Genomic DNA, 8,843 nt, shown 5'->3' with positions numbered 1-8,843 from the left:
TTTTATATTCTCTCTCTCTCTCTCTCTCTCTCTCTCTCTCTCTCTCTCTCTCTCTCTCTGTGTGTGTGTCCCCTTTTTATATTTTATGAGAGAAAGGAACTGTACGTTTTGAGCACGGGTAGGCAAGGGCGTCGAAGTTTAAGTAAAGAGGTGCATGCCGAAATAGTAACAGTCCTTTGGGTTGGGGGAGAGCAGCATAATTATTTTAAACAGAATGTAACAACTAATAACTGCCAGTGGCATCCTCTCAGCCACAAGCTGGCACACCTTACAGTACGTAATTTCTTTAAAGAATAAAAAGAAAACAACTTATGCAAACTCGTACGTCAAACTTGTTTGTCAAGCGCGTCATGAACTGCACCCGGATAATAGGTGAATTTAGAAATGGTTGCACAAAAAATGAGATTGGAGAAGAGATTAGTGCACAAAGGATGCATAATTTGACACCGAATGGACATTGAAGCTTAACGACTAGATGAAATTCAAACAGGCTGAACCACCATTCCCTCTCAAAATAATGTGTTTTCTTTCATTTCATTTTATTTACGTCAGAAGCTGACGTGGACTATATCCAGCGCTTCGTGTCAACCTGCGTAAGACGTCTTTATCTCAATCCTCCTCATTATTTTTCCCCGACTAAGATCCTGGATCTAGCGTGGAGTTCAAGACTCAACTACAAAATCAATCCTTTAAACCTGTCATAATTCCATATAGGGGTGTGTGGCTATTTAAGGGGGAAAAATCTTTAAAATGCTGACCATCTACAAGGGGTAATGTCAAAGGAGAACTCGCTCAATTACCGACTTGTTTGTGTTTAAGAAGACACCAATCTAACGTATAATTCAAATCCACGCAAAATATTTATAAAAATGTAATCAATAGCTTTGAAACGTGCCTTTGTAGTGCTCACTTTCTCGTGTTCTCGTGTCTTACGAATGCTTTTCAACGCCGAGCTGTTTTCTTATACGAGTTGTATCTGTCGTCGACGTTGTATGTTTTGCGTAAAAGGTCGTATTTGCAAAGCAACGCAGATTTAAACTACTATTATCCTGATTTTAGGAATAAATATTAACTGAAGAACTGATAATCCAAGAATCAAATTGCAAAATATAGCTATACTTCAAAAGCGAAGCTCTTATGACGGACACGCAAAAAAAGAAAGTTGAAGTAGAAGATTCAGAGTTTCTCCTTTATGTTAATGCTTTGTGAGGGACCAAGAGCATACGTTTCATCAAACAGGTTGTCTTGGTCTTGCTTCAAAGCAACTGACTTCCAAAACAAAAGGTTGGAGTTCGATTCCCGGATCTGTCAGGCTCAACGTTGGGCAATACTCTATTTGAGTCCAACATTCGGAACGAATTCGGCCTGCTATGCGCATCTAGGGTCTCCACTCCTTGTTGGGGCCACTGAAAGATGATTTTACCTACGTTTGAAAATGGGCCGAACGTTGCGTCCTTAAGAAAAACACGTTTTCCTATCTCCACAACTCACCAAGCTGTGAATAGGTGCCTGGCTGACAGAGATTGTAAATGTTGAGATAACACTTGGCATCTAAAAGGCTGATAGGCTGCATTCACAAGTGGGGCAGAAAGAACAGAGTGGTATTTGGGAATGAACGTACCAGTTACAAAAGTTGCTGTAAAGTCCCGTGAACGTCTCCTGGAATACATGACAATAATCGTGCCCTTGGACCTTTTACAGAAGAAAAGGCATATTTTGTATTTATTTCTGAAAGAATAGCTGTAAATGGCATCAACCGCCCCCTACACACACACACACACACACACACACACACACACACACACACACACACACACACACACACACACACACACACACTCAGACACACACATACACACACACACACACACACACACATCCTACTTCCTTGCACATCGATTAAGATGCAGTGGAAGTCACCTTTAGGTTTTCTAATGCTATCCGAAGAAAGTGTTGTCGTCAAATTTAACTACAGTACAATCACACTTTTTCACCCATTTATTTCTTAAGTCGTCTTTAATCTCAAAGCACGTGTCAGGTGGTAATAGATAGTAACATGAAAGAAAAAGAGGAGAGATCAGGTTCATGGATGTTTCTTAGAGAAGAGGGAGTAAACCATACCAGAGAACCGCCTCAACCATCCATAATACTGGTGAACTTTGAACAACAGTTTCGTTTGGTAATACGAGGGGGGGGGGGTCAAAAGGTAGAGCAGGTTGTTCGTTATTATGCACAATTTTGCATCAAGTTTAATGAAATTCGGCTCACAAATACTTGATTTTATACTTTTCAACTTAAATTGTTAAAATTGAAGCTTTTTATTTTGTTTCAAATGACGTCACACCAAAATGGCTATCCTCTTGGAGGTCTGTCAGAGGTAAAGAGAAGTGATTGGATTTCTTGTTTTAGAAGGAGAATCCACCGATAACATCCAAAAGAGACTTCAAAATGTTTACAAGGACCAAGCTCTAGATTTTGTCACTGTATATAGATGGGTCAGACGTTTGAGCAATGAACCGGAAAAAGAGGAAGAGCTGTCCATATTATGCTTGTCAGACAAGCATCGTCCCGAGGAGTCAGCCGGGAAAGTCATGACAATTGTGTTTTGGGACGTTCATAGCGTGCTTCTTACAGATTATTATCAGACGAGGAGCAACGTCAGCTCTGAACCCTACATTGAAACACTGAAACGACTGAAAGCGATTATTCGACGGGTCAGACAGGTTTTTCCCCATGACAATGCCCGCATGCATTCGAGTATCAGAAAGAGGGAGATAATCACCCCGTTTATGCGGAGAACACTAACACACCCAACTTATTCTCCTGATTTGGTTGCTTTAGACCAGTGGTTTTCAAAGTGGGCGCTACCGCCCCCAGGGGGGCGGTGGCGAAATTGGGCGATTGGGGGGCGGTGGTGGGCGTTAAGGGGGCGGTGGGAAATTTTCATGAAAGGCAACATAAAAAAAGGTGAAGGTAAAAGAAAGCACATAAAAAACAAAAACAAAAATTGATAACTAAGGCATAGTTTACAATACTACTTATTACTAAGAACTTTCTTTCCACGCACTCAAAGCCCACATATAAAGATGATTCATCCCTGCAAATCTGACAAAGATCAATTTTCAAAAATAAAAATCAATTAAATTGATGTTTTCAGCCGACGTCGGTCAAGCTGATGAAGCCTTACGAGCAACATATAATTTATCTCTGCTTATTGCAAAGGCAGGCAAACCACGTACTCTCGGTGAGGACCTCATATTACCTGCGATAAGAGAGGTGTTAGGACGGTCCTGCCCCCTGCCCCGGTGCCTGTGTTGAAAGTTCTTGCCACTAAGTGACAATACCGTTCAAAAACGTATTGATGAGATGTCAGCAAATGTTAAGGAATCATTGTTCAAAATGCTTAAAGGACGAGAGCTCAGCCTTCAACTGGATATCGGTTCATAGAGTAAATGATGCAAGAATTGTTATATATGCGAAAATGTTGGAAACATAATACCAAAGTGATCCAAGAATTTTTCGAGGAGAAACAGATTCCTCTGGCCAATATAGTTGCCTGTGCAACAAATGGAGCACCGTCGATGACTTGTCGGTACTGTGGATTTATGAACTTCTTGAAAAAATCAGTTCCTGGAGTACTAACTGTTCGCTGTGTCATTCACAGAGAGAATTTGGTGGCAAAAAAACTGAATGAAAGTCTGCATGACACACTGGCCATTGCCATCAAGGGTGTGAACAAGATCAACGTCCACGTTTTGAACTCGAGATTATTCCAACAGCTGTGCACTGAAAATGACGAGAACCTTCAATTCTTTCTTTTGCACGCTGAAGTCCGGTGACTCTCAAGAGGAAACTCTTTAACACGATTATTGTTCTGCCTGTTTGACTCTGTGCTGGAGCTTTTTTCAAGAAACAGACAGTGATCTCTGCAATAAACTGAAAGAACATAAGAACAACATTTCGTTCCTCACAGATCTTTTCACAAAGCTCGACCAGTTCAACTTGCAGCTGCCGGGGGATGACACCAACCTGATCAAGGTAAAATCCATGCTTTCGTCATTCTAGTCGAAATTGGAAATCTTTCACCGAAACATTGGCAGAAGAGAATGTGCTCAGTTTCCTAGCTTGACAGAGACACTGAAAGAAGGGCGGGTTTCTGACGAGGAACTAGAAATATATACCAACCACCTCAGAGATTTGCAAGCTGATATGATCGGGAAGACAAGGTTTACTGATATCTTTTAACTGGAAATTCCAGACTGGGTACTGGACCCACTCAATACTGGAACAGATGGTGACCTGACAGTGGCAATTGAAGAAGAGCTGACAGCGAAAAGTGACTTTGAAATCAAACCATAGTTCAAAAAGTCGTACCAGTCATTCTGGTTGAAAACTATTGCGCAAGACAAATATCCCTCCCAGCGGGAAAATATCAAGTTGTTCATCGCTTTTCTCACCTCCTGTCTTGTAGAAAGGGGATTCTGTGCAGTGACAAGGTTGCTGACGAAGCAGAGGAAAAAACTAAGGATCTCAGAGCGTGGCAATTAGCGTCTGCTACTGACCAATCTGAAACCTGATGTTGACAAGTTGGTTTCGTCTCACCAGGTCCGTTCTTCCCATTAGGGCAGTGTCAATGACTTATTTGTATATATGCTTACTCCGTAGTTTACCCTTACTTGATACCTCAATAAGTCTTTTCTTTTTTTTTCTTTTTTTTGTTGCTTTTCTTTCTTCTTTTTCTAAAGCAAAATACTCACTTGTTTAATAGAGTTTGTTATGTGCATGTGCTGCCACTGCTGATGAAACTGAAGATGATGACGGCGATGATTACGATGATGGATATAATTACAGACTAAGATCCATGCATACTTTATCTTTCCTGTGGTTTCTCACATTTGAACAGCTTAATAATATTTTTAGGTTCTACAATGGAGATATTTGATATACAAATCTCAGGTAACTTTATTGCAGCACCTTGATTGGAGAAAATGTTTCATAAAAATAATGTCAATCTGTTTTCAAACTAATGATGACTGTTTTTTTGGGGTTTTTTTTTTTTTTGGGGGGGGGGTTGCTTCTGTAAATGTCATAATACATTTTTATTTTTTATTAATGTTAAAAACACTGGTCGTTTAATACGGATGACACATATGCATATTAAAATGACAGTATTTTGTTCTTAGTGCCCTTGCATAACATTGAAGAAAAAAATGTGTTCTATTATCTCTCGTCCACGCTTAATTTAAGATTCTGTAATGATGGTGATTTGCGACCCAACTAATATTCAGAACCAAATCATTAGAATTTAGGCACTTTATTTTGTACCCTACTTTTTGAGCTCTCTCTTTAGTTGTGATTGTTATTATATTATGCATGTCGTTATGTCAGATAGATGGTTGGGGCGGAGTAGGGGGCGCTCGGAATCGGCGGGGTGAAAAAGGGGGCGGTGGGCTAAAAAAGTTTGAAAACCACTGCTTTAGACTTCCACCTTTTCGGTCTCTAAAAAATAAACATTGACGTATATGTGAGGCAGCGTGGTGGAATCAGGCTCTCGTCAATTTTGGGGCATGTAGAGTTATAGGTATCATCTTAAAGCTTGTTTACTTGTCTTTATTTGGAGGAAAAAAATATCCATTTATCTTGAATACAGGTCAAGATATGTGTGAAAGAAGGAGGTGGGGTTCACCTATTTTAAGAGGTAAAATTAGTGAGAAAATGGCTGCAAAAGATTAGTTATATCGTTAGCTTAAGAGTCCGTGGTAACTATAAATTTACATAGTACCTTTAATCAACGTTTTCCAGAAAAATCCACGCATAAATGAGTTTTTTAATGGGTATGAAAGGTGTTGAGCCAAAAAACAAAAATTTGAAAAAAATTCACAAGCCTGCGGAAAAATGCAAGTTTCTTCTCTTTGATTATTTTGACGAGAGCCTGATTCCACCACGCTGCCTCACATATTATGTTGTGGTCCACGATATGAAATTCCGTAGTCAAGATGGGCACTTTGGAACAATCAATACTAGAAAAGAAGTAGCGAGACTTGAGCGTAAAAGGCAAAGAAACGACAGAGTAAGACTTCCGGGGAGTAATTTAGAGGTTAATGGAAGCAAAAACGTGGGAAATGGTAGATGGGGAATGGATTGAAAGGACATAAAAAATGAAAGTATGCAAGGTGAAACTATGTATTTGAGGTAAAACACAAAACTAATGTAATTGAGGTAATCGTTAACTAAACAAAAGGATGTTTGATGAATAGGAGAAGAATCAACTCTCTGTTTTAGGATTGGTGTGCTATAAAGGCCTACTTCATGAGAATTACTAGATTAAAGACAAGAGGTGAACCAAGAAAAATAATAATCGGCAAATTCAGAGAGACTCTTTAGAGGAATAACATGGCGATCCAAAAAAAGGCAAATCCCAAGGCCGAAGTCCGACAACTGTATTTCCCCTCGACACGTTGAGATACAGGAAGACAAAAAAAAGCAAAATAAAGTAAGTAAACTAGAGGAGTAACAAATAAAATGGGTTTGCTTAGAGTGCAAGTCCCAGCCTTTTGTGAATTGTGAATTTGGTGGCAGGGGGAATTGGGGTGGAAGAAAGGGGTGGGGGGGGGGGGCAGGCTGTTCATGCCATAAAAAATACTGGTAGTCAACACGATGGAACGAGATACAGATTTACTAAAGCCAGTGATATCCTGGCCACAGGGTTCCTTTTATATATCGACATATGAGTAGGTAGACATCTGACTATATTTTTTTATATACCATATATCTATATCAATCTCTCTCTCTCTCTCTCTCTCTCTCTCTCTCTCTCTCTCTCTCTCTCTCTCTCTCTCTCTCACTCTCTCTCTCTCTCTCTCACTCTATCTCTCTCTCTCTCTCTATATATATATATATATAATATATATATATATATATAATATATATATATTATATATATACATTTTATAACTATGTTGTATTATGCACACACACTCATATTATATAATATACTTGACAGTATTAGGATGAGAAGAAAAAACTTTGGAGAAAAAAGCAGCAGTGGGGTAGTAAATGACATTTCAAAATTGTAGAACAGAAGAGTTGATAAGAATTGAAAAAAAAAATCGAATGACAGCCCAGTGCCGAGGACGTTCCCGTGTTTCTTGTATGATTGTGGTAATGACATGATAAAAGTGTAAGTTTAAAGCTCTTTTGTACACCTAAGGTAAGATTTTTTAAAGTTTAAATGGTCTCCAAATTTAAATGTAGATCCTTGGAAACTCCAACAAAATAGATTAAGTGGAAGAAAAGCCATGTCCATGCGTCTCTGCATGATGCCATCCTTGCTTTTGGCGAGCCAGGGACGCCAAATGCTTCAAAAGTAGTCAAAACCTGATACTAATGGCTACATTTCTTTCTTTACTTCTTTCTTTTACCAAAAGAAACACAAGCAGTATCAGCACCAGAATCTCGGGTTTCTCCATTCATTAATTAAACTACACATTCAGCTCTGGTCATTGACTAAAGCAGAGATTCATGTCGGCCATCTTCTATGTTTCATCAGATTTTTTTGCACTTTCGAACGGGAGTCAAACAGAAGTTCCTTGCTGGCATAAAGAATGCCATTGTGGATAAGATTCAGCAATGAGTACTCAAATTCCTCACCCCCAAGAAAACCCACAAACAATGTGATCACTGTGAAAGCTTCACGGAGTAAAAGTGAAAATACTCTAGGAGAATAGACTATTCATCCTTAATGACTCATTATGCAGACTATTCATCCTTAATGATTCATTTAGCAGACTGGGGTAGAGAAACGGTCTTTTGTATGCGGAAAGTCAACTCCAGCACCAACATCGTTCACGACAATGTTGCCAAATGTCGGCTGACTCTTTGTAGCAAAAAACACTTTTCCTTTCCGCCAAGACTGAAACAGATTGTTGAGATGGCAAAGCTAGTACGATTATCACAACTAAAACTAAAGCAATGCAGCTGAGGTCTTCAGTTTTAGTAAGAGTTCAACGACAAAACAAATGCGTGCCGAAGATCAGAGGTGCTATTTAGGCAGTAACATACAAAGGAAAAGAAATAGACTATTCATCCTTTTTTTACTCATAGAGATAAGGACAGCAGATGTATGATAGAAAAAAATGAGCTAACCACACCATAGCACCCGCCAACCACACATATTGAAGCTTTCTCAGCAAGAATTGGCTGATATTTGGCACCTACCAGGGGCGGCTCGGGGGGCTAAAAAGTGGACGTGAACAATGAAGCTGTCCCATTCCCATGCTGGAGATTGTCAAGGGCATAGTAAATGAGACAGTGTATAATTTTAGGATCTTTGGGTTCGTGAGGGAGGAAGTCGTGTTCTTATTTTCATTCTTTTTACTTGTCACTTTAATTTCTAGTTCTTAATTTGTTTGTTAGCTAAATATCAATTTCGTTCATCCTGAATTGGAACTGAACACTCAAGTAATAACTTTCACTTCTCCACTACAAAACCATTCAAAGGCACAACTCATAGGACGATCACGTATACCTCCCTCAGGTTCACGGTCACAGAGTCACTTAAAATAGTGGCAAGGCAGACAATGAACCAATTACAACTCACTTGAGCACTCCGCTGGATTGCTCCGGGGCTCACATAATATTGGCAAAGAATAGCGTAGGGTCAATCGTGTTTATTTTTAGACTGCCTACTGTAGGCTATGTTTCGGCACTATTCGGCAGGAGCACATTTGAGATGTGCGTCTTATTAATATTTATGTACCGCCAAACTCGCTACGAGTGTCGTCATCGCTTGGGTTATCCCCAAGAGTGGTATATAGGCCAGGTTACACCGTTGAATATACTAT

General features: G+C 39.5%; 1 protein-coding gene across 1 annotated transcript in view; it reads right to left on the bottom strand.

The window, feature by feature from the left end:
• LOC101851409 (ALK tyrosine kinase receptor) overlaps positions 1-8,843 on the bottom strand; it is a gene marked incomplete in the record, with an annotated part of 269,826 nt that overhangs the window by 118,122 nt on the left and 142,861 nt on the right.

This window comes from Aplysia californica, unplaced genomic scaffold, assembly GCF_000002075.1.
Source record: "Aplysia californica isolate F4 #8 unplaced genomic scaffold, AplCal3.0 scaffold00186, whole genome shotgun sequence".
Classification (NCBI taxonomy): domain Eukaryota; kingdom Metazoa; phylum Mollusca; class Gastropoda; order Aplysiida; family Aplysiidae; genus Aplysia; species Aplysia californica.
This window is presented reverse-complemented; position numbering and strand designations above follow the sequence as displayed.